The sequence below is a fragment of the Chlorocebus sabaeus genome, chromosome 7, assembly GCF_047675955.1.
Source record: "Chlorocebus sabaeus isolate Y175 chromosome 7, mChlSab1.0.hap1, whole genome shotgun sequence".
NCBI classification, from domain to species: Eukaryota; Metazoa; Chordata; class Mammalia; order Primates; family Cercopithecidae; genus Chlorocebus; species Chlorocebus sabaeus.
This window is the reverse complement of record NC_132910.1, coordinates 32,581,855-32,606,159: the sequence shown is the minus strand read 5'-3', so window position 1 is coordinate 32,606,159 and position 24,305 is coordinate 32,581,855. Positions and strand designations below refer to the sequence as shown.

Sequence of the window (24,305 nt, the reverse complement as noted above, 5' to 3'; positions counted from 1 at the left end):
AAAAAAATATATATATACACACACACACACACACACACACACACACTGAGGCCAGTATCTAAGTAACACAGACCAGGTTGTTGAACATCATAGGTGATTTTAAGTGTATTCCATTTCCATAAACAACTAGTATTTCAAGCAGATACTAACATAAAAAGACTGAATCATTATATTAAAAAAAGAAAAGGAAAAATCTGTACTTGACAGGCTTATTAGATACAAGTTTTATGGACAGAATTAAGGGCATAGTAAATTATAATAACTATTTACTTAGTGGTAAGTCATTATTTACTGTAACTATTATTATAATTTTACTATGCCTTTAATTGTTTCTGTCCATAAATTATTTACATTATTTATTCTATCCATTAATTTATTTATAAATTAAACAAAGGCATAGTAAATTTATTATTATAAAAATAGTAAATTATTACTTGTTGAAACTGCCTTTCCCAAGTTCAGATCACTAAAAGCAGAGTTCACCTACTTTGAACACAAAAGACTGTCTAGAATCACCAATATTACCTTTTAAAGTATCTCCCTTTGGTTGATAATTATTTAATTCACTTATTGAATAAATATTATGGTGAGGGACTTATTACTTGCAAGGTCCTAGTAACATAGCAGTGAATAAAATGGACCTGATCACTACTCTCATAGAACTTTAGCAAACAAAATATTAAGTCAATAAGAGCACACATAAAAATATAATTAAAATTGTAAAAAGTTCTGACTATTACATAAAGTATGCAATAAAAATCTCGTTAATTCAATAAGCACATATTGAATAGCTTATTATGAGGTAGTTAATGTGCTACGCACTGGGAATGCCAAGGTATTGAATGAGTCAGACCCATCCCTTTATTTTAGGATGAGAGACAGATGAAAAACCAATTAGTTAACTAATTAAAAATAAACAAACACTTATCGTTATTATAACTCGTGATAAAACTATGAGAAAACAAACAAAGGACAAAATGGGGCTGTCTTTAGAGGCTGTGATCGGATGAGAACCTGCAGAGAAGGTGATATCTAAGCTGAAATCTACAGATGAAGGGTAGGCAATTCCCAGGCAGAAGAAACAGGAAAGGCAAAGCCTGGAGAGGTGAATGATTTTGATATGATGCAGCAGGAATCTTAACTGAAGACCAGTGATCACCATGGTTGGAGGGTAGTGAGCCAGGTGGGGCAGGAGCCAGATCACATTTGGATTTTATTCAAATGAAGATTTTTTTTTTAGACAGAGTCTTGCTCTGTTGCCAGGCTGGAGTGTAGTGGCAATCTCGTCTCACTGCAACCTCCACCTCCTGGGTTCAAGCGATTCTCCTGCCTCAGACTCCCAAGTAGCTGGGACTAGAGGCATGCGCCACCACACCCAGCTAATTTTTGTATTTTTAGTAGAGACGGGCTTTCACCATGTTGGCCAGGATGGTCTCGATCTCCTGACCTCGTGATCCATCTGCCTCGGCCTCCCAAAGTGCTGAGATTACAGGCCTGAGCCACCGCGCCCGGCCAACTGTAGGATTTTAAGCAGAAATTGACATGACCCATTATAAGAACAATGTGCTGCTGTGTGGAGACTAGACTGAGAAAATTAGGAATAGGAGTAGCGAGACTCCTTTAAAAGTTGCTGCAGTAGTTGATGTAAAGAAGGACGGTGGCCTAGCCTAGGGTCGTGGGATGGAGGAATAGACGGACTAGTGCAGGCTTATAATAAGGCATGATGAGGAATAGAAAGGTAAGGGGAGGCGTCTCTAAATAAATTTTATTTAAGGCGAGAACAGTTAATGGAGGGATAAGATAGAAGCCTTCATTCACATTGTAACAGCAGGACTGAATTAAGATGGAAAGAAGCCTGAAGTTCTGGAAAGATGTTGCTCTTCCTTTTCCCCAGAAACATACACATCCTTAGGTAATTCAAAATTAAAACTGTGCTAAACCACAAAGTAGGTGTAAGCAGGTTCCAGAAGATTTTTCCCACCACAACCATGTTCATACTTTCACTTTTAAAATGTCACATATCAAATTATCTCAAGATAGTTTTGTTATGAAATCCTCACATCTGCTGAGTGTTTGTTTAAATGTGGCGTTTTACAAAGTCCCTGAAAAGGGAAAGTGTTTGAAGTGTTTGAAGCTGAAAGCAACATGGGAGTGCTGGGAAGGGAAGAGCGTGGTCCCTTTAAATGATATGGGAGTGGGGACAGGGAAGTGCTGGCTAAAGAAAGGCCTGTGGTCCCAGGCTAGGGCTCTACCCACACAGACCTAGGTGAGGACAGGCACTTCTGCCTTTGCTCCCAAATGTTGTATTTTCCAGACCACCCTGGCCCGCCACGCCCCCAATTCTGGGCCTATAAAAATCTGAGACCCTAGCAAGGCAGAGACAGAAGCTGCTGGGCAGCAAGAGGAACACATCGGCGGAAGAAAACAAGCGGCTGAACATCATCTAGAGGATGTTGAGGGAAGCACGTCGGTGGAACAGGAGCACACCAACAGATGCCAGCACGCTGGCAGGCCATTGACCCGCAGAACAAGGCAGAGTTTGGCCAGGGCAGTCTGAGGAGAGCCGGGCGATTGAGCCACCTGACTCCAAGGGAAAGCCATCTCCCTTCTAGATCCGCCATCTGCTGAGAACTACTTCTACTCAGTAAAATCTTGCACTCAATCTCCAAACCCATGTGTGATCCAGTTCTTCTGGTACACTAAGGCAAGAAAGCCTGGAATACAGGAAGCCCTCTGTCCTTGTGATAAGGAAGGGGATTTAATTGAGCGAACACAAGCCTCCCACAGAGGGCTAAACCAAAAGATCACACTGTAACACATGCCCATGGGTTCTTCAGAAGCTGTAAAGATTCATCCCTAGACACTGCCGTGGGGTCAGAGTCCCACAGCCTGCCCCTCTGTGTGCTTCCCTAGATGTGTGAGCAGCGGGGAACTGAAGAAGCAAGACACACCCTCCATCGCATGCCCTGTGAGGGGGACAAGGGAACTTTTCCCATTTCAAAAGTAGTCTGCATCGCAGACATAGGCATAGGCAGACTATACAGGGATCTGCAAATTAGATAGGGGACTGGACCTTAAGAACAAAGAAGGAGGTGTGATAGAATGTTCAAGAGCAAGAGAGATCAGGGAAGTTCTGGGAGGACATGACTGCAGTAACTCAGGAGGGAAAAGAGTGTGCTTTTCTAACACAGGTGTTAGTGGCCGTGGAGGAAAGTTCCCCTCAGAAGCCAGGTCAGAAGTTTCTGGAGGTCAGTTCTCAGCAGAAAATAAAGAGCTTACCTACTCTAGTTTTTAGAAAATATATTTATTTGCATACCATGTCTCCATTTTGACTGGAGAAAAGCAGAGCCGAGAGTTACTTTAATTGGTACAAAGAAAACGTCAAAGGCAATGTATTGGTCTACTGATTTCTTCCTCGAAAAAAGTAAAAAATGTCATTTTGTATTTGGAAATGAACTCTCACTTTGTTCTATTTTGATCATATGGTTTGCTTTAAAGAATATACTGTAGCTACTCTGGTGTATATGTCTTACAGTGGCTTTTAATATTCTGACCTTACCTATTATCATTCAGTTTTGACTGTACCTATGTATTTTTTTTTCTTTTAATATTTTCATTTTCCTTGACTTTCCTATTAGGCTAAATTCATTGTTGATATTTGAATTATCTAATTTTTAGTTGACAGGTTATATAAACTTGAGACAAGTAACACATTCATCTTCATATCTTGAGCAAAAACATAGTGCATGAAACAAAATAGCTGCTCAGTTTGCTGCAGAATGGAATTTAGACAATCCCTGCCCTCAAGGAGCTTGCAGATGACTTAGGGAATCAGCTATATTAAAAATGACACACAATGTCATAAGTGTAACAGGGGAATTATGTCAATATAGAATTAAGAGAGAAAATTAGAGGGTTAATTGTGCACAGCAGCATCAGGGAGAGCATTAAAGCAGAGGTTATTCCAGAGGAGCAGGTAGGAAAGGACAACTCAGGTGGAGGAAACACCATGCAATGAAGAAGTAGGGACCACAATCCTTAAATGTACTGGAGTGTACTGGGAAAGTAGTGCTATAGAAGCAGAATCAGCTTAGAAATAAGCAGATGCAAAAACACATAGGGTTTGCAGGCCAGGTTATGCAGTTTGAACTTTTCCTGACAGGCAGTCAGGCAGGGGAAGTGAAAGGTCTTGGTGTGGAAGCAATATGATCAGACTTGCCTTCTGCAAAAAGCACTTTGGCTGCAATGTTAAAATGAGGACAAGTGCAGTGGCAGATTGACTCGGTAAGGTGCTGTGGCAATAGAGCAGGGTAGAGAAGACTATGACCTGAAGTAAAGCAGGGGCAATGGAAATGGAGAGACGGGGTAGGTTTAAGAGATTCATAAGATGAAATGGATAAGATTTGATAGTTAGATATGAGGGTTCAAATAATAGGGAAGCCTTGAGGAAGTTTCCAGTTTTATAGCTTTAGAGATAAGTAAATGGTGGCACTACCCACCAGGGTAGAAAATATAGGACTGGTTGTAGGGGAGTGGAGAAAGTTGAGAGCAAAAACAGAAAATGAGCCCTTTGGGACATTTTGAGTATGGAATAACTGCAGGCCTTTTGATTAGAGAACACTGCAGTGCAGTGTCCTTGTATGACTTCCCCAGGCAAAGGTAGTTTTTCATAAATGTTTTTAATAAAACTCATGCCTTTGTGATCCCTGTTTAACATCTTGTATATTATTATTCTCTCTGTCCCATAGAAAATCTGCATCTTGTCCTGTGCCTTCTGTCCCAGTCATCCCAGGTAATGACACATACCATCCACTTACCCAAGCCCATCAATTCGGAGTCAATATCAATTCCTCTGCCTTTCTTAAAAGTCATATCTGATAGGTCACTCAGAATGTTCTCTAACCATTCTCCTTCCCTTCTCTTTATGGTCATTGTTTGAACCAACATACCCGCCCACTGCTATACACACACATATCTTAGCCCTCTCCTACTAATTTATTTCTCCATGACCTTGTAGAGTTTTCCTAATTGCTATTTCTACCTGTAATCTTTCCCCTGAACTATGTGTTATTCACACTATTGCTGGAACAATTTTTCTATAACATGCTTGATCACATTGTTTTGGTACTTAGAAAATCAATTGCTCCTCAATGCCTAAATGGTCATGAACAAAAACCTTGGTTTTACATCATGTGTACAAAACCTATTTTTTTGACACAGCAAATTACTCCTCATTTCAATAATGATAACTCAATTGACTTTAAATATTCTAAGGCACTCTGATGGGTTGGTTTTATGACTCTGTATCATTTCAGGTAGGTTTTGGACAGATGAAAAGAGCCCATCTATCTGAATCCCACCACCACCACCATCACCACACACACTGTTAGATTCAGTTCCACAATTAATTAAGGATTGCTAAGGATTGATTTGTTTTCTCCTAAAAGGTGTGTTGGAGTCCTAATTGTCAGTGCTTGTGAATGTGACCTTATTTAGAAATGGATCTTTGCAGATGTAATCCAGATGAGTCCATTAGGGTGGGACCTAATCTAACATGGCTGGTAACCCTATGAAAAGGGGAAATTTGGACATTGTCACATATAGAATGCCATGTAATGACAATGGCAGAGACTGAAGTGCTATAGCTACAAGCAAAGGAATGCCAAGGATTGACAGCCACAACCAGAAGCTAGGAAGAGGCAAAAGGATTCTTCCCTACAGGTTTTAGAGGAAACAGGGAACTGCTGACATCTTGATTTCAGACTTCTGGCTTCCAGAACTGTGAGACAGTATATTTCTATTTTTTAAAGCAAAAGTACTTTGTTATAGCAGCCCTCAGAAACTAATACAGATACCATATTCCACGGGACGCAAAATAACCACATAACCTATCTTCTCTCAGTCTCCAAACTTTCTAGTGGGGGCAGCTGCTTGCAGCACTGTCACTACATAGCAATGATGCCTCGAATTTAGAAAAAGTGCCACCATTGTACTTCTGTGTGAAGCTTACATCACCATTCCTGAAGAATGTATAATCTGTGGGATTCTGTTCAACAGAATGTATACAAATGTACTTTTCTAATTCTTGATTCAAATTCAATGTTGGCAAAACCAACCATGGAGAGAAACTACAGTGAGTGCTCAGGTGTCTCCAAATTATATCTGTGCCTCTAGCTCACTGGAAAGCCCATTTCCATGCAGACTCACTTTTGGATAAAAGCGGTACAGTGTTACCTAGAGTAATAGTCCGTATTCACAATGCTAATAAGATACTACCTGAGACTGGGTAATTTATAAAGGAAAGAGGTTTAATTGACTCACAGTTCTGCATGGATGGGGGTGGGGTCACTCAGGAAACTTACAATAATGGAGGAAGATGAAGAAGCCAGCACCTTCTTCACAAAGTGGCAGGAGAGAGAACAAACACAGGGGAAACTGCCACTTTTAAAAACATCAGATCTCATGAGAATTCCCTCACTATCAGGAGAACACCCCCATGATCCAGTCACTTCCCACCAGGTCCCTTGCTCAACACCTAGGGATTACAATTACGGTTGAGACTTGGGTGGGTACACAGAGCCAAACCATATCATTCTGCCCCAGGCCCCTCCTAAATCTCATGTCCTTTACACATATCAAAACCAATCATGCCTTCCCAACCATCCCCCAAAGTCTTAACTCATTTCAGCATTAGCTCATGAGTCCAAGTTCAAAGTCTCATCTGAAGCAAGTAAGTCCCTTCCACCTATGAGCCTGTTAAATCAAAAGCAAGTTACTTACTTCCAAGATACAATGGGGTACAGGCATTGGGTAAATGTTCCTGTTCTAAATGGGAGAAACTGGCAAAAACTAACTGGCCCCATCCAAGTCTTGAACTGAACTGAGTAGTTATTAAACCTTAATTCTCCAAAATCTCCTTTGACTCCGTGTCTCACACCTAGGGTATGCTGATGCAAGGGGTGGGCTCCCATGACCTTGGGCAGCTCCACCCTTGTGGCTCTGTGGGGTACAGATCCTGTGACTGCTTTTACAAGCTGGCATTGGGTGCCTGCAGCTTCTTTGGGTGCATGGCACAAGATGTCAGTGGACCTACCTTTCTGAGGTCTGGAGGATGGTGGCCCTCTTCTTACAGCTCCATTAGGCAATGCCCCAATGGGGACTTTGTGTGGAGTTCCAACCCCACATTTCCCTTCCACACTACCCTAGCAGAGGTTCTCCATGAGGGCTCTGCCCCTGCAGCAGACTTCTGCCTGGACATCCAGGCATTTCCATACATGCTCTGAAATCTAGGCAGAGGTTCCTAAATCTCATCTCTTCTCTTCTGTGCACCCTTAGGGACAAGATCATGTGGATGCTGCCAAGGCTTGGGGCTTGCATTCTCTGAAGCAATGGCCCAAACTGTACTTTGGCCCCTTTTAGCCATTGCTGAAGCTGGCGTGGTGGGGACACAAAGCACCAAGTCCTGAAGCTGCACAGAACAGTGCAGCCCTGGGTCCAGCTCATGTAGCCATTTTTCTCTCCCAGGCCTCTGGGCCTGTGATGGGAAGGGCTACCATGAGGGTCTCTGACATACACGGGAGACATTTTCCCAATTGTCTTGGCTATTAACATTCAGCTCCTCATTACTTATGCAAATTTCTGCAGCCAGCTTGAATTCCTCCTCTGAAAATGAATTTTGCTTTTCTACCACATGGTCAGGCTGCAAAATTTCCAAACTTTCATGCTCTGCTTCCCTTTTAAACATAGCTTTCAATTTCAAACCATCTCTTTGTGAATGCATATAACTGAATACTTTCAGAATAAGGCACGTCACATCTTTAATGCTTTGTTGCTTAGAAATTTCTTCCACCAATACCCTAAATCATCTCTCTCAAGTTCAAAGTTCCACAGATCTCTAGGGCAGGGACAAAATGCCATTAGTCTCTTTGCTAAAGCATAGCATGAGTGACCTTTACTCTAGTTCCGGATAAGTTCCTCATCTCCATCTGAGACCACCTCAGCTGGACTTCATTGTCCATATCACTATCAGAATTTTGGTTACAACCATTCAACAAGTCTCTAGGAGGTTGCAAACTTTCCCATATCTTCCTTTCTTCTTCTGAGCTCTCCAAACTATTCCAACCTCTGCCTGTTACCCAGTTCTAAAGACATATCCACATTTTCCGGTTATCATTTTAGCAGTGCCCCACCCCCAGTACCAATTCTCTTTATTAGTCAATTTTCACACTGCTATGAAGATACTACCTGAGACTGGGTAATTTATAAAGGAAAGAGGTTTAATTGATTCATAGTCCCTCATGGCTGGGTAGGCCCCAGGAGACTTACAATCATGGCCGGAGGTGAAGGAGAAGCCAGCACCTTCTTCACAAGGCAGCAGGAGAGAGAGTACAGGGGAAACTGCCACTTTTAAAACCATCAGATCTCATAGGAACTCCCTCATTATCAGGAGAACAACACGGGGGAATGGCCCCGACGATCCAGTCACCTCCTACCAGTTCCCTCCCTCAACACATGGGGTTTACAATTCGAGATGAGATTTGGGTGAGGATACAGAGCCAAACCATATCACCTAGTTTTAAATGCAGAAACTCAGTCCTCTTTGTCTTTTTCCCACAGCATGGTGATATACCCTATTAAAGTCTTTCTATCCTGGTTGCTTTTTTCTCTGTAGGTGTTTCAGAGTGTGACATTTAAACAAAAGAAAGGAAATTCTGATTTTACCTCAATAAGGATTTTGTGGTATTTTACTATATACACTTTATCAAGTTTACTTTATTTCATTTGTTTCCTGGATACGCTATACTCTTTCAAGTCTCTACTAGGTTAAGTTACTCATGAAATATTTCTTTTCTTGCATTTGCTTTAGTAATGGCACAAATAGGTGCCTAATAAATATGTGTTGAAAGGATTAGTGTATGCTAAATAAATGCATGCATGGATTATAGAATGAAAATAGCATTTTGTATTACATTGTGAACTTCTGGGAGATCTTGCCTTTTTCAATTTCTACTCCAAAGTGTTGAATAAAAGTCTACTGGTTGAATGAATAATTTGGTTAGTGAGTGAATACTTAAATGAAGGATTACAGCAGACTAGAAGCCCTGCATGTGGGAGTTTTCCTTCTGTCTTTTACAAGGGTTGGGAGCAAGTGATAAAAAATCATACAAGGGCCCAAAAGTTTGTCTCGTCTCTGTTAACTGCAGATTGAATGGAGCTAATCTAATTATAAGATCGAGGAAATGAAAATATTAAAATCTAGGAACAATTTTATTGTATCATTTATTTATTCATTCATTCACTTTCTCACACTTATGAATTGAGAAAGCATCTCACAGCTGAGTAATGACTCCACTTTTTACATTTTTTTAAAATTATTGGAAGTCTGATCTGGGGGAAGCTAATTGGACCATTGGCTGAATCTCAGAGACAGCCAGCATAGTAACTGCCTTTGGAACCATCCATGACATATGAAATACTACATGACTCATAAATTAGAGTCATGGTTCACAAAATGTGGTCCAGGGACACATGGGAGTGCCCAAAACATTTTCAGAGAGTCGCAGTTCAGAGTAATTATTATGATAGTACCAAGACCTTATTCACCTTTTTGGTTTTCATTAAGTAGAGTTTCCCAGACACTACAGATGTAACCACAGATTGAATGCAGACATCAGTGTGCAAATCCAGCTCTCATCTATTAACCCAAATATTAAAGAAATTTGGAAAAAATGTGAAACAATGCTTCTCTTCGCTATTTTTTATAGTAAAGATATAAAAAGTGTGTGTACTTTATAGTAAAGATATAAAAAATAACTGGGGAAACAGTTATTTTTATAAAATGATGTCATTTGTGCTAATATGTAATGGTTTTATAATAGTTATTTTAGAATGAATAAATGTTTATAAAAATTTCTCAGTTTTAATTTAGAAAATGATAAATATTGATAGATATAACCCACATAAACAAAAGTATGTTGAGGTCCTCAATAATTTTATGACTATAAAACTCTTCTGAGACCAAAAATGTGAGAACCACTAAATTAGATAAATATGGACTCATGAGAAGTTTCAAAACACACTGTCCTTTCAGAAAGTATCACCTAGAGAATGTTTCTTTCTTGCTGGTGTGTAGGTTGGGCATAAATGCAGGAGATGAATCATTTACATAGTTTAGGATGTCCACCTTTTTTCTCTGCTTTATTGCTCTTAACCTACTCCCTGTATAAGAGTAACTGTACTGTTATCCTGGGAATCTGCAACTAGAATTGAATGTATACTTATTTATTTTCAAGACAGGGGAGACCTGTCACTCTGTCACCCCGGCTGGAGTGCAGTGGCACAATCACAGCTCACTGCAGTCTCGACCTTCTAGGCTCAAGTGATCCTCCCACCTCAGCCTCCTGAGTAGCTGGGACTACAGGTGCATGGCACCATGCCTGGCTAATTTTAAATTTTTCTGTAGAGACAAGTTCTCACTATGTTGCTTAGGCTGGTCTCAAACTCCTGGGCTCAAGCAATTCTCCCATCTAAGCTTCCCAAAGTGCTGAGATTGTAAGTGTGAGGCACCATGCCCAGCCTACAATTGAATATTTAAATTCTGGCCTGAGGCCAAACTCTAGTGTCCATTCTTCCTAACGCAAATCTCTCAGTGTTTTTCTCCCAGTACCATGAAGCCTCAGCTCCTTCACAGAATCGTTCAAGGGCAAGTCATTATAATCAGCTACTGGAAGGTGTGCTAATTATGTAGTTTCTGAAATGTTCTCTCAATAAAGTAGCCATTCACTAATGGAGAAAAATAAAATAACCCTTAATCACAGCAATAGAATTTTTAATAAGAATTCATAATTTGAAAAATTGATCCACAAACATTTTCACTTTTATTAAATTGCCAAAAAAATTAAGATATTTACCTCTGGTCTTATAGCTAAGTAGCCTAGCACATGCCTACATCCATTTAAGAAATGTTTATTGACTACCCATGATGTATTAGGTACACTTTGAGAATATATATAAATACCCAGCCTAGAAGCTGGTGTGTAGCCTGTGACTGGCCTCTGATAAATAGTCATTGAACCTTGCCGTTTATAAAATGAAATAACTAAAGACCCAGACAAACTATGCATAAAATTTTTATTATACTTCATTAACATGGGAGCCTGTTTTAAATAATCACACTGGACAAGTAAATTGGTAGTTTATTGCCAATTAGGGCCTCTTAAGGGAAGTGAGATGTGTAAATTGAGAAGTCAATAACAAATAAAATAGAAGAGAGCCTCATGTAGCTCAGGCTAATCTGTAGTTATTCCCATTGGCAAGATCGTAACGTGGAAACAAATAGTGGCATGTGACAATGTGCTAAGATAGAAGACTATGTAGTTGTGTCAGAGGCTTCCTCATGCAACATGCTGGCTAAATACAGGTCCAGAGATGATTTATTATTTGCTGTCTTTGAGCAGTTGGTTCTGATTGGAGCTCATTTAGTGGTACACTGTTTACACAAACCAAACAAAATCCAAAAAACAATTTGACCCAATGAAGAACTGAAACTAAACAGTATTCTCAATTACCTTTATTTCAGGGAAATATTATTGCCAACTGATTAAATGAAACCTTTGGTGTCTGGAGGACTTTCTGGGAGGAAGGATCAGTTATAGACAATCTGGGTTTGGGAAATGTGACGCTATCTCCAACGAGGTCCTAATAGATTTAACTCCTCTTGAATGGTTATGTGAAAAGATAAATATAACATAGCTCAAGTCAGGTTTCTGCTATTTAAATGCCAGGATGGGAAGATAATAACCCATATCTTCATGGTATAATACTTGAATCTAAAAAAAGCCTAGTGAAAACAATAACACCTAAGTTATTTTCATTTATCTTCCATTACTTTGAAGGTAAAGGTGTCACTGTTGCTAATACAAATTAGTATATAATAACAATGTGAACAACAAATATCACAAACCAAGGAGCAAAAATAAGCCACTAGTAAAAAGCAGCTTATGCTACCCTAGTTGTTGCTAGCTAGGCATGGATTTTTAAAAAAACAATTATAGATAGATTTGCCATTTATAGACCTGTTGCTATGTGCTATTTCTATGTGTGGGGACACACGGCATCTGCATACCAAAATGGCTAACCCATCTCTGGTTACTCTATGTGAGGTTGTGCTGTCAGATGGAACTATTTCCCAGCATATCAGAGCCATATTGCATTCTGGCTGGAAGTTATACTTAAGTAGGCTTTTAACATCATTCTTTTATTCATTGATCTTCACTAAGTGATTACCATGAAGAAGACATTGTTTTGGCTGCACCGGAGATTACAGTTTAATTCTAAAAAGGCACATGAACATATAATTATAAAACTGCTTGATAAAAGCGGTGATACCAACAAAGGCGCCACCAGGTTCTAACATTGGAGAAATAGTGTGTACACACACACATATATGTAATTACACACACACTGGAATTGCTAGTTGGCATAATACTGTTTTGTAGATAATTAAACATTTTATCATTTCAATTTTGTAATGTTCTTTTTTGTAGCATGGAAGCCCCATGCAATCCTACAGGTTCTTGATAACCTATCGCCCTAAGCACTGTGGCTATATGTCTGCTAGATTAAGAGACTTGCAGCAGGGGAGTAACAAAGGCAGCTTTGAGTTCTAAGAGATCACTTTGACAGCAGTGTTGGAGTGGGCATAGGAGTGGCTACAGGGAGATGGTGAAGAGACTCTCCTGGCATCCCAGCAAGAAATGCTGCTGATGTTGATTTTGAAGAGACACTTAGGAATATTAGAGATATATTTGGGGCAGAATTGCCAGGACTTTGTGATGGATTCTTTATGAAGGGTGAGGAAGAGAAGGAGACAAAGACAACTTTTCTAAATTTAAAATTAAAAAATCTAATTGGAGGATGGCTTATTTGTATGACACCGGAGGAAGAATTAGTTCTTAGGGAAAAGATGTTCCTTTACTTTTGGACATGTTGATATTGAGGGGGTAAGCATTTTAATTCTAGAGTGGAAATAATGAAAAGGCAGTCAAATAATCTGTTCTTGATCACAGAAGTCAGAAATGGAAATGCAGATTTGGGAATCATGAATATAGATGGTAATTAAAACAAGGATGTTTCTAGGCTTCTCTTTCTTTAGAACAACTGAAAAAGGGTACTACTTTGAAGAGGATGGCTCCCACAGAGAGGAAAGACAACCTTGCTCAACACTGCAAGGATTCTTAATGTTTATGGCTCGAGGCAAAGTCATTTGCAAGGGAGCCTGAGAAGGAGCAGCCAGTGAAGAAAGAGAAACTGGAGATTATGCAGTCACTGCAACTACTTCTATGAGAAGAAGCGACGTAACTGGACTCAATGCCACTGAGTGGCCAAATAAGACAGATATTTCTCATGAAACTAGAAAGATGGAGGACATTAGTCACCTTAGGGAAAGTGTTTTTGGTAGGATGGTGGGAAGCCAAATCACTGAGTCTAGTAGACAAAATAATAGCTCCCCTAAGATGCCCAGGTTCTAATCCTCAGAACCTATGAAGATATGACCTTGCACGGCAGAGAACTCTGCAGATATGATTAAGGACCTTGAAATGGGGAGATCATACTGGATTATCTGGGTGTGTCAAATGTAATCACAGCAGTCCTTAGGTGTGAAAGAGGGAGGCAAGACAGACAGAGTCAAAGAGCTTCGAAGATGCTAAGCTGTTGGCTTTGAAGATGGAGGAAGGGGCCACAACCTAGGGAAAGTGGATGGCATCTAGAAGTTGGAAAAAGCAAGACAATGGATTCTTCTCTAGAGCCCCCAGAAGGAAAACAGCCCTGACACAATTGACACATTTTTTTTTTTTGAGACAGAGTCTCACTCTGTCATCCAGGCTGGAGTGCAGTGGTACGATTTGGGCTCACTGTAACCTCCACCTCCTGGGTTCAAGCAATTCTCTCATCTCAGCCTCTGAATAGCTGGGATTGCAGGTGTGTACCACCATGCCTGGCTCATTTTTGTATTTTTAGTAGAGACGGGGTTTCAACATGTTGAACAGGCTGGTCTCAAACTTCTGACCTCAAGTGATCCACCCACCTTGACCACCTAAAGTGCTGGGATTACAGGTGTTAGCCGCCACTCCCCGGCCTCTGATACCATGTTGATTTTAGCTCAGTGAGACCCATTTCAGAGTTCTGACTTTATGAACTGTAAGAACATAAATTTGTGTTGCTTTGAGACACCAAATTTGTGATAATTTGTTATAGCAGCATTAGGAAACAGATATACCATTTCCGTTTGGAATGGAATGACAGAGGAAATGAAGACAGTGAGTGTGCATGTTGGGAAATTTGTGAAGGAGCGGTATATTACAAGATATAATGAAGAAGCTCTGCTTAATGTGGGAGAAAATTAAGAAACCAAAGTTCTTTAAGAACAGGCAGGTGATCAAGAGCACAGGTAGAAGCACTGAATTTAGACAGAGTAATGGACGCATCATCCTAAGGGAAAATGAGGGAGAAAAGGGTGTATCTTGGTGCAGACAGGCTTCTAGATTTTATGTAGGGACACTGAGGTAGTTCTTATTGATGAGTTGTACTTAATCTCTTTGTGCCTCAGTTTCCTTATTTAATAAATGGCTAAAATAATAGTATCTCATAGGGTCTTCCTGAGGATTAACTACATTAATGCATTTCAAGTGCAGTGCTCACATGCATTGTAAGGGCTCAACACATATTATTGTTATTGTATGAGTTGGCTAGGGCTGCTGTAACAAAGTTTCATAGACCAAGTGTTTTAATGACAAATTTATTGTCTCACAGTTCTAGAGGCTAGATGTTCACAATCAAAGTGTTGACAGCATTGGTTCCTTCCAAGGGCTGTGAGGAAAGAATTTGTTCCAAACCTTTCTCAGCTTGTAGATGGTTGTCTTCATGTTATCCATCCCATATGACTGTCTCCGTGTCCAAATTTCTCCTTTTTAATAAAGGCACCAATCATATCAGATTAATGCTGCTCTAATGTCCTCATCTTAATTAATTAAATCTGTAATAATCCTATATCCAAATAAGGTCACATTCTGAGGTACAGGGAGTTGTGATTTTGACATATGAATTTTAGGAGGGACATGATTCAATCCATAACAATTATTTGCTTTGAAGAGTCAGTGAGGCCAATGACCATGAGTAAGAATGGTTAGATGAAGGTTTGAAGAAAGAGGAAAAGATTTACCACATTCATTGTAGTAGAGAGAAATATAGGCCACCAGGTAAATTCAGGAAGATTACCAGGGAGTATTCAGTGCCCAGAGGAGATTGATATCAAGAATTCAGAGTGGTGTAAAACCCCAAATCCTTACCATTGCCTACAGGGCCCTATGTAATTGGGCCTCGCTGTACCCTCTCTGACTACCCTGATCATGCTCCTCCATGTTCTTAGGTTCCAGCCACAATAGCTTTCTTTTTACCCCTGAAACTTACCAAGTTCTTTTGGCCTTGATATAGTTTGGCTGTGTCCCCACCCAAATCTCATCTTGAATTATAATCCCGGTAATCTCTACATGTCTAGGGAGAGACCTGGTTGGAGGTGATAGGATCATGAGGGCGGTTTCCTCCATGCCGTTGTCATGACAGTGAGTGAGTTCTCAGGAGATCTGATGATTTTATAAGGGGCTCTTCCCACGTTGCTCCTCCCAATCTCTCTCCTGCCGCCATGTGAAAAGGTCCAAGTTTGCTTCCCCTTCACCTTCTGACATGATTATAAGTTTCCTGAGGCCTTCCTAGCCATATGGAACTGTGAGTCAATTAAAACTCTTATTTATAAATTACCCAGTCTCAAGGAAGTTCTTTATAGCAGTGTGAGAACTGACCAATACAGGCCTGTTGGCTATTGCACTTGCTTTTCCCTCTGCCTGGCATATTCCTTCCTAGATCGTCTTGTGGTAGGCCTTGTTTCATCATTTAGGCTTCACGCAAATGCTCCCCCTTAAAAGAGGTCTTCTGAATACCACTTCTCAGAAGTAGCTCTCCATTTTCTTTTTTTGTTTTTCCTTTTCTCTCCTGTTATTTCTTTTATTAAAATACTGTACTCCCTAACATTCTACTGTGTTTTTTGTATCTTTTTAATGTGTTTATGCAAAATGAATAATGTATTTTGTGTATATTATCTTTAATTTATGCAAAGAATATTGTGTTTTATATATATATATACATATCTCATTGTACTTCTGCTTTCTACTAGATACTGTTATTTTTAAGGTATATCATTTTGTTTGTGAACATCTAACTTGTTTCTAAGTATTGTTTAATATTCTATGGCATATAGCCTTAGGAACTTACATATTTACCCTCCCAGGGATGCATACCCAGGTGCCTTCTAGCCTCTAATCATAACAATAAAAAAGAAGTTGCAATAAACATCCTAGTACATGTTCCCTTATGGACTCATATGGGAATTCTCTAGGATATATGGTATACTCAGAAGTGGAATCGCCAATGGGCTGTACATATTCTTAATTTGAGTAAATCCTGCCAGATGGTTCTTTAGAATGGCTTTCCCACCAGTCTCCTACTGGTGACCCAGAATTTAAGTTTATGAGAACAGAACCTCTCTCTACCTTGTTTCACTAGTTCTTATTGTTTAAGTACAAGAAGAAGAAGTGGAATTCCTTCCTAATGGGGGCTTCTCCTGGCTATTGTAAGACATAAGGCTGGGGCAAGGTACCAGTAGTATGAGATAATGCATTCCATACCAAACTGTGTAAGGAGTATAGTAAAGACAGTGAGGAACTAAATAGAGGATCAAGGAACTAGAAGGAACTAGAAGTCACTATAGGGCCAGAAACACATGAAGAGAACGTTAATAGAGCAATTAAGCTTGAAGGATGGAAAGTTGTTGTCATAGAGTATAATGTCTTATTTTAGTTTGGTTTCTCTAGAAATAGAACCTAAGGTAAAGCTCACATGTGATATTCTATTTAGAATATTATCCTAGGGAAGCAAGAATGAGCAGAAAACAGAAATAAAAGAGAGAAGGAGAAAAAGCAGATTTGAAGTTGTGCGTTACTGATTTGTCTACAGCTTCTCTAGAAAACAAAGCTGGTTGCTGAGTCATGCCAGAGTAGCCAGAAATACAGAACCATTGCATCTTTGAACAGCTCCTGGGTGGGCAGAAAGGGTGAACAATTTATTTGTTGTCTTCTTCCTGGCTCCTGTCTCTCAGTGGTCAAAGTCGGCTCCACAGGGCATTAATTCCACTTATTTCTGGGTTGTGTTTTGGGCCCCTCCAGGCAGCAGTGAGGGAATCCAGAAATCCAGAGCTTCTGTGGGTTCAGTCAGGTCAGCCCAGGGGCCTGGAGCTGCTGATGTTCCCTCTACAGTGGGTGTTATGAAGGTCATGCTGGTCTGGCCTTGGATCTAAGGGAGGCAGAGGTCAGTGACAGCATTAGCCTGGGCTTTACAACCATGGGGACACCACCAGCCATTGCTTGGGCCATTCTGGCTGAGAAGCAAGGCAAATGGCTGAAGCCCTGGAGGCAGGCAGGGCTGTGCAGATCTGGGGTGCATATGCACTAGCAGAATTGGGGATTTTAGAGGGATTTCCAGGTGTGACTATGGGAGTGATGGCTGAAGCTGGGACAGAGCTATTAGATATGGGAAGACTAAGGAGTTGAGAGGAAAGTGTTGGATGGGTAGTCCAGGTTGACTCTGAAATAGCACAGGGTGGTGGGATGCTAAATACTGTGAACCTAGTGCATGGTTAGTGTACACTGGCTATATTATTTGATGACTACCTATACCTAGAAAAAAATCACTATTTAGGAAAGTTAATGCACCCTGGGCTGAAACTTATTATGTATAGATAAAACCAGAAAACCAAATTTATTTTATATTTTGTACTTTTAAAGTAAAATTTACTATTACCTGATTGCCAATTGGACAGACTATTAATTTCTAATTCATACCATTATTCTAAACAATTGTCTATTCCAGAAGGAAAATCAAGAACATGTTCCAAATTCTTTCTATAGAACTTCAGAAACATAAGCAAAATTCTTCTGGATAACAAATCATGACTTTCTATCAACTCTAGGACTGGACCTGCTGTATGTGGTACTGGGATATATACAGCAAAGATAATCAAATGTGAACCATGCCCTGCGGGTATTTACAGTTCTGTAGGAGAGATAAATATAGTTAGGCACCAATAATACAAAGTAGAAAGTGATAAATACCACAAGTAGGGTTGAGACAAAGTACAGTGCTGGCAAGTTCGGGAAAAGGGGCGGACACCTAGAAATAATCAGTGTAGCTATGAGATGAGAGAGAGAGAGAGAGGAAAGGGCTAAAGCCAGAATCCTGGGAAAATGTGGACTGGGTGGAAGTGGGAATAGACGAGCGGGGACATTCAGAGAGAGCATGGGCAAGAGACTGTTCAATTCTGTTCTAGATTGGGATCACATGAAGGCTCGGCTGCTGCTTGGAGGAGCTTGGAAATAGCCCGGATGTACCAGGAGCTAATGCCCATAACACTCTCATCCCCATCCGGGATCACTGGGAAGGCACTGGTAAATGACAGGCTACTGTGCCCTTTGGAAAGCAGAGTAGAAAGGAGACTAATGCTTCCAATGCTAGGCCTGGAAGATTGTATGACATTATTGATGAGCTTCCACAGAGGCACCACATATGGGGTTCACTTTCAAGTCTCTAGTATCTTTTTTTTTTTTTTTTTTTTTTTTTTTGAGACGGAGTCTTGCTCTGTAGCCCGGGCTGGACTGCAGTGGCCGGATCTCAGCTCACTGCAAGCTCCGCCTCCCGGGTTTACGCCATTCTCCTGCCTCAGCCTCCCGAGTAGCTGGGACTACAGGCGCCCGCCACCTCGCCCGGCTAGTTTTTTGTATTTTTAGTAGAGACGGGGTTTCACCGTGTTAGCCAGGATGGTCTCGATCTCCTGACCTCGTGATCCGCCCATCTCGGCCTCCCAAAGTGCTGGGATTACAGGCTTGAGCCACCGTGCCCGGCCAAGTCTCTAGTATCTTAATAGACAGTTTTTGTTTTTAAAAGAAGATAGTAGATTAAAGAGTGACATTTTTAAATTAGTTTTTAAATAATGAAGAGACTTGAGCTGGGTATGTTCTGGAGATATACGCATTGATACAACAAAGTCCTGGCTCTGAAGTCTAATAAGGGAGATTGGCAAGGTAACAAGGATTTGTAACTTGGAGCACCATGTTGCTGTGGGCTCATGGGAGAGAAACACTAACCTGCATGGCCAGCAGGACTCCATGGAAGAGAGAAATGGCATTGAGGTAAATGAAGGGATTGTGGGCTGCAGGGGAGCTTAGATAACATGAAAATTTGGGTGGATTCAATTGGCCTAGTTTTATAACCATATCGAGTGATGCTGGAACCTGGACAGCAAAAGCATCAAAGGCAAATGGGATTTTCTCTAGGTTAGGGTTTGGCAAATCCAATCAGAAAGAAGAGCCCTTTGACCTGAGGTTCTAGCCTTAGCAACTGAAATGGCTGCTCATGGAGTTAGTCTGGTAGGATAAGGAAGCCTGAAGATAAATGAAAGAATAAAAGAGGGAAGGAAACAAAGCCAAAGAAATGGTGAGAAAATGGAGTGTGAACCACCAACATGGAAGTTTTGTCCCTCTTATGTCCCCAGGAGATTTTTCTGCTGATACACAGAAGGGACCTCAGTTGGGCCTTGGAGGGCACCAAGCCGGAATTTAAAGGTTAGGAGCACAAGGCTGATCTGATAGGGTGCCCTGACAGGAGTCTGTGTGCAAAGGTAACTACAGAGTTTCCTGTGTAGAAATTTATTCCAAGAAAATAAGATTGTCATGGGATGATCCTAAACCATAATTTAGTCATCCAGGGGCTTGGGAGTCTGAATTAAGTATGGAAACATGACTAGATCTCTTCCTAGCTCAGCCTCTTGGATGCAGGTCCCTGAAAGAAACAGAAAGTGGGCAAAACTGGGAGATTTCTGTAAAACACTTGGGCTGCTTGGGGACTTTTCTGTGTATAAAACAAGGGAAGACAGGCCTTTTATCATCCCCATCTTCATAGGCTACCTCTGAACTTTGACATCGTGAGAATTCTAGTGCTCTGGTAACAGTGCTTAGCAGAGACCAGGAGACCTGGTGGAGCAGAGGCTTACCTAGTGGGAGGAGGATTAGTCGTGAACATGTCCCACATTGCCCATGTGCTCAGATTAACATTGCAGACGGGCCTTTGACAGGGCTGTGTTCCTCAGTCAATGGCAGAGAAAGGCCAGTGGATTTTGATTTCTCGTTGTCTTTGTAGAGGTAGAAGAAGTCGAGATTTTAGGGTCTGGAATTATATAGATTGGTTCTGCAACTTATTAGCTCTGTGAATTTGATTAAAGTTACTTAACTCCCTGAGTTTCCTTCCTCAGGTGCGCTTACCTCCTCAGGTCAAAGGAGTAAATGAGAAATTACATGGAAGCCTTTAACTCATGACACAGAGTCCAACATCACAGGCTAGATTCCTTCAGCCTGAAGGTGCTTCCTCCTCACTCCCTGTCTCACTCTTACCCACCGTAAGTTTAAATGCTGTCCTTTTTTTTTTTTTTTTTTTTAAATCCCTGAGCCCCTGTAGCAGACTCTAGATTGTCTACCCAGCATCTGTTCCCATCCTCTACTTTTTATTCGGGTATGCACTTCTCAAACAATGCAATCCGAAAGAGTTAGGAACCTGTCCTACAGAGCCTAAGAGCCTGGGAATGGTGGTTCCCCCCTCCATCTCCAGCATTTAGGTGTGAGCACATGCTCAGTTTGGATTAATGGCAGGTGAGAAGTCTCCTGGAAGCTTCCAAGGACGATTTCCCGACTCTGGAAAAGAGACTCTCTGCGACGTTTGGGCGCTGTTGGGATTGCCCACAATAAATGCAGTTGTTCCAGTCATCCTGGGGTCATGGGTGAAGCAGCCCCAGGGATGAAGCTGCCATACTGGGGATGGCAGGGGGAATAACGGGAACAGGTCAGGGCCTTCCCAGACACAATTCTGTTCCTGAATTCACCAACTAGAGCCTCCTGACCTTGGAACTTCTTCCCTTGTGAAACAGTAAGTTTTCTTATAATGTAAGACATTCTAAATTGGGTGAATTATTAATTGCAGCCTCCCACATCTAAATTATAACCCCATATTTTTTTCTCTCATTTTCCTTCACAGTATTTCCCCCATATACGCTTGCTTTTGTGTTTACTTGTTTAATGTCTGTTTCTCTCACTGGATTGTACACTCTAAGTTGGCAGAGATCACAAGTTAATTTTGTTCACCATTGAATTCTAAGTATTTGGCACTGGGCCTGAGATGCAGGAGCTGCTGAAAGCACATTTGTTGAAAGACTGAATAAAAGGCTCAAAAAATGGTCACTTTCCTTCTCTTCCTCCTTTTCCTTGTTCAGCATGGTACAGTTGACAGAGCACACGACTGCTGGGAGGGAACTTAGGTCCCCCCTCAAACTCTTCCTAGCTGGGTGACCCTGGGCAGCAGCCTGCACCGCATCCACAGCTTTCAAGCTTTTACCTCAATGAACAGTAAGAAAGTACGTATGACCCACTGGACCCAGTGTGTGTGCATACTCTGCTATATTTTATTCTATTTGGTATCATTTTAAAAATGCTGGCTTTGACTCAATACATCAATTTTACAATCCATTAATTAGCAACCCATTGTTTAAAAAAACCCAGGACTCAATGAAATGTGAGACCTTTGCAGCACTATTCACAACAGCAAAGTCATGGAGTCAACGTACGTGTCCATTAAGGAGTGATTGGATTTATAAATGTGGTTTTATATTACATATACACACATATATAAAATATATACACACACACTATGGTGGTATACACACACACGCTGTGTACCTATCACCTGAAAAATTCAAAAATTTTTTTAGATTCAGGGGTATTACACACACACACACACACACACACACACACACACACACACAATGGAATACTACCCAGCCACAAAAACAATGAAATTATATCTTTTGCCACAACATGGATGGAACTAGAGGCCATTATCCTAAGTGAAACGATTCAGAAACGAAGTCAAAAACTGCATAATCTCTTGTAACTGGTAGCTAAACAATGGGTAGGCATGAACATCCAGAATGGAATAATAGACATTGGGGACTCCAATAGGTGGGAGGGTGGGAGGTGGGTGAGGTAGGAAATATAACTTATTGGGTATAGTGCACATTATTAGGGTGATAGGTGCGCTAAAAGCCCAGACCTCACCACTAGGTGTCATGTCCGTGTAATGCGACTGCACTTGCACCCCTGAATCTAAATTTTTTTTGAACTAAAGACTGAAAATCTGTTTTTCTCCTTTTTGTCATTAAATCGTTTATAAAAATTCAGCCCAACTTAAAAGTCCATTATTACAGCGATATACAATTACTTATTTTCTCTTTTCCTGTGGAATTCTTCCTCATTCCTGTCTTTTTTTTTTTTTTTTTTTTTTTTTTTGAGGTCTGTATAAAATGTACCGATTCTGGGATAACTTCATGAAAAAGTACTTTGTATACTTTTGCTATTTTCCTCCAGTTAGTACAAAAACAAACAGGACTATATTCCTCCTCCTCTGAAACTTAATGGCTTCATTCAACATATTTTTCACGGGCCTCATTTTTTATATAAGTTTATGTATGTAACAGTGTATACAAATGTTACATGAGCCCCACTGCCACCATGTGGTTTAAAAACCCAGGAGAGTTGGTTGTAACATTCTCTAGATGCACAGTGAGGAATAGACCCTCACTGTACTTTCCATCTCTCAACACAGAAACTGCCCTTGTCCTCTGTGAATTTGCTGGTGAAATTCCTCTAGGGGCAGGAGGAAAGGGAAAAAGCCACACGGAGATCTCACAACTCCAGAACACAGCAAATAATGCGGTGGGGTGTACATATATATTTAAAAAACCATATTGCACCCTTCAAGAAAAAAAAAAAATGTACTCAAAAGGCGAAGAGAGAGCATTATCTACTTGGGTGATCAAGAAAGCTCCCTGCCCAAAGACCTGCAGATTCGGAAGGAATACTCTCTGTCCCTCGAAACTCGATTCAACCCCTGCCCCCAGCGTCACGTGAATTGGCAAACTAGATGTAAGTTATGGCCCCAGAATCTGGGAGGGGCGCGTCGACGAGCTGCTTCGGGGTCACATATCTTCGTAGAAGGGCATTGGTGTGACAGAGGAAGGCATGTCCAGGGTACGTGCGCCTGTTTGAGCTCTGGGAGGCAAGGCGAAGTGGAGAGAGCCTGCAGTGAAAACAGATTGGAAGGATGGAGGAAAGGGAGGGGAAGGAAAAAATGAACACCTCCGTGAACTTTCCTCTCCCTTCGTCCCAGACACTTGAAATAGAAATAATAACATGAACAAAAATGCTTACAACCACGATGTTATCGCCCTACTTAAGTTGCCTCACTCTGGAGGGTATGGGGTATAAAGTGCACACTGCGGTTGTGTCGGGAGTAAAGGTTCGGGCTGGTGTGAGTGCGCGCGGGTGACCCTACCTTTAGGGAAGCCGGCGCCCTACTCTCCAGGCAGTAGCCCCGGCTGACCCCCTCCCTCCTCCTTCCCTCCTCTTTTCCCTCCCTCCCTGCGTGTCTCCTCTGCACCGGCCCCCGCCGCGGAGCCAGGCGGCAGCACCGACGCCGCCGCAGCTCCTGCCCGCATCGCGCTAACCCGCGCCTCCGGCTCACACGTAGCCGGAGCGACTGAGCCAGCAGCCCCGGGCCCGCGCTGCGCACCGTGCGCACGGCGGGGCTGGCTGAGCTGACCTGCGCTGGGCTCCGGCGCCGCAGGCAGCTGGGGAGGGCGGCGTGGGAGAGGACGCTGAGACGCAGGGGCGGCCGCGCCGAGGTGACAAACTGCGCACCTGGAAAGTTACCCGGCTGTCTGGTGAGGTTCGTGGGCTGGGTGGCTTGGGCACCGGGGTGTGAGGGCGTGCGGGGAGGGACAGGGTCGGGGGGCGCGCGTGTGCATGCTGTGCGTGCGTTGTGCGATGTGCGCCTCTATTCCACACCCAGCCGGTCTCTTGATTGTGCTGTTCGAGTGTGGACGTGTGCACGCGTTGCATTCTCTAGGTGTGGCAGCGTTTCCTGAGCTCCTGGAGGCAGGGAAAGGCTACTTGTGTTTAGAGGCTCAGTTGAGGGCGGGAGGGGCTCAGCCCCAGTGGGGAGTCCTCAGGGTTCTCTAGGTTTAGGGAGGAGTGGCGGTGGAGGCTGTTGCTTGGAGCTAGGGCTTGGCGGTGCTGTCAGGGCTTGCGCTCCCGGCT

At 41.8% G+C, this 24,305-nt stretch overlaps 1 protein-coding gene across 3 annotated transcripts in view; it reads left to right on the top strand.

The window, feature by feature from the left end:
• The first annotated feature begins 23,467 nt into the window (after positions 1-23,467).
• PRKG2 (protein kinase cGMP-dependent 2) overlaps positions 23,468-24,305 on the top strand; it is a 117,078-nt gene continuing 116,240 nt past the window's right edge. Inside the window, exon 1 of one of the 3 annotated variants that reach the window (XM_007999023.3) lies at positions 23,468-23,929. The gene's annotated coding sequence lies outside the window, so the exon portion shown is untranslated. Of the gene's footprint in view, positions 23,935-24,305 lie in introns of all 3 variants that reach the window. The other 2 variants (XM_007999019.3, XM_007999020.3) reach the window with 2 other exon arrangements.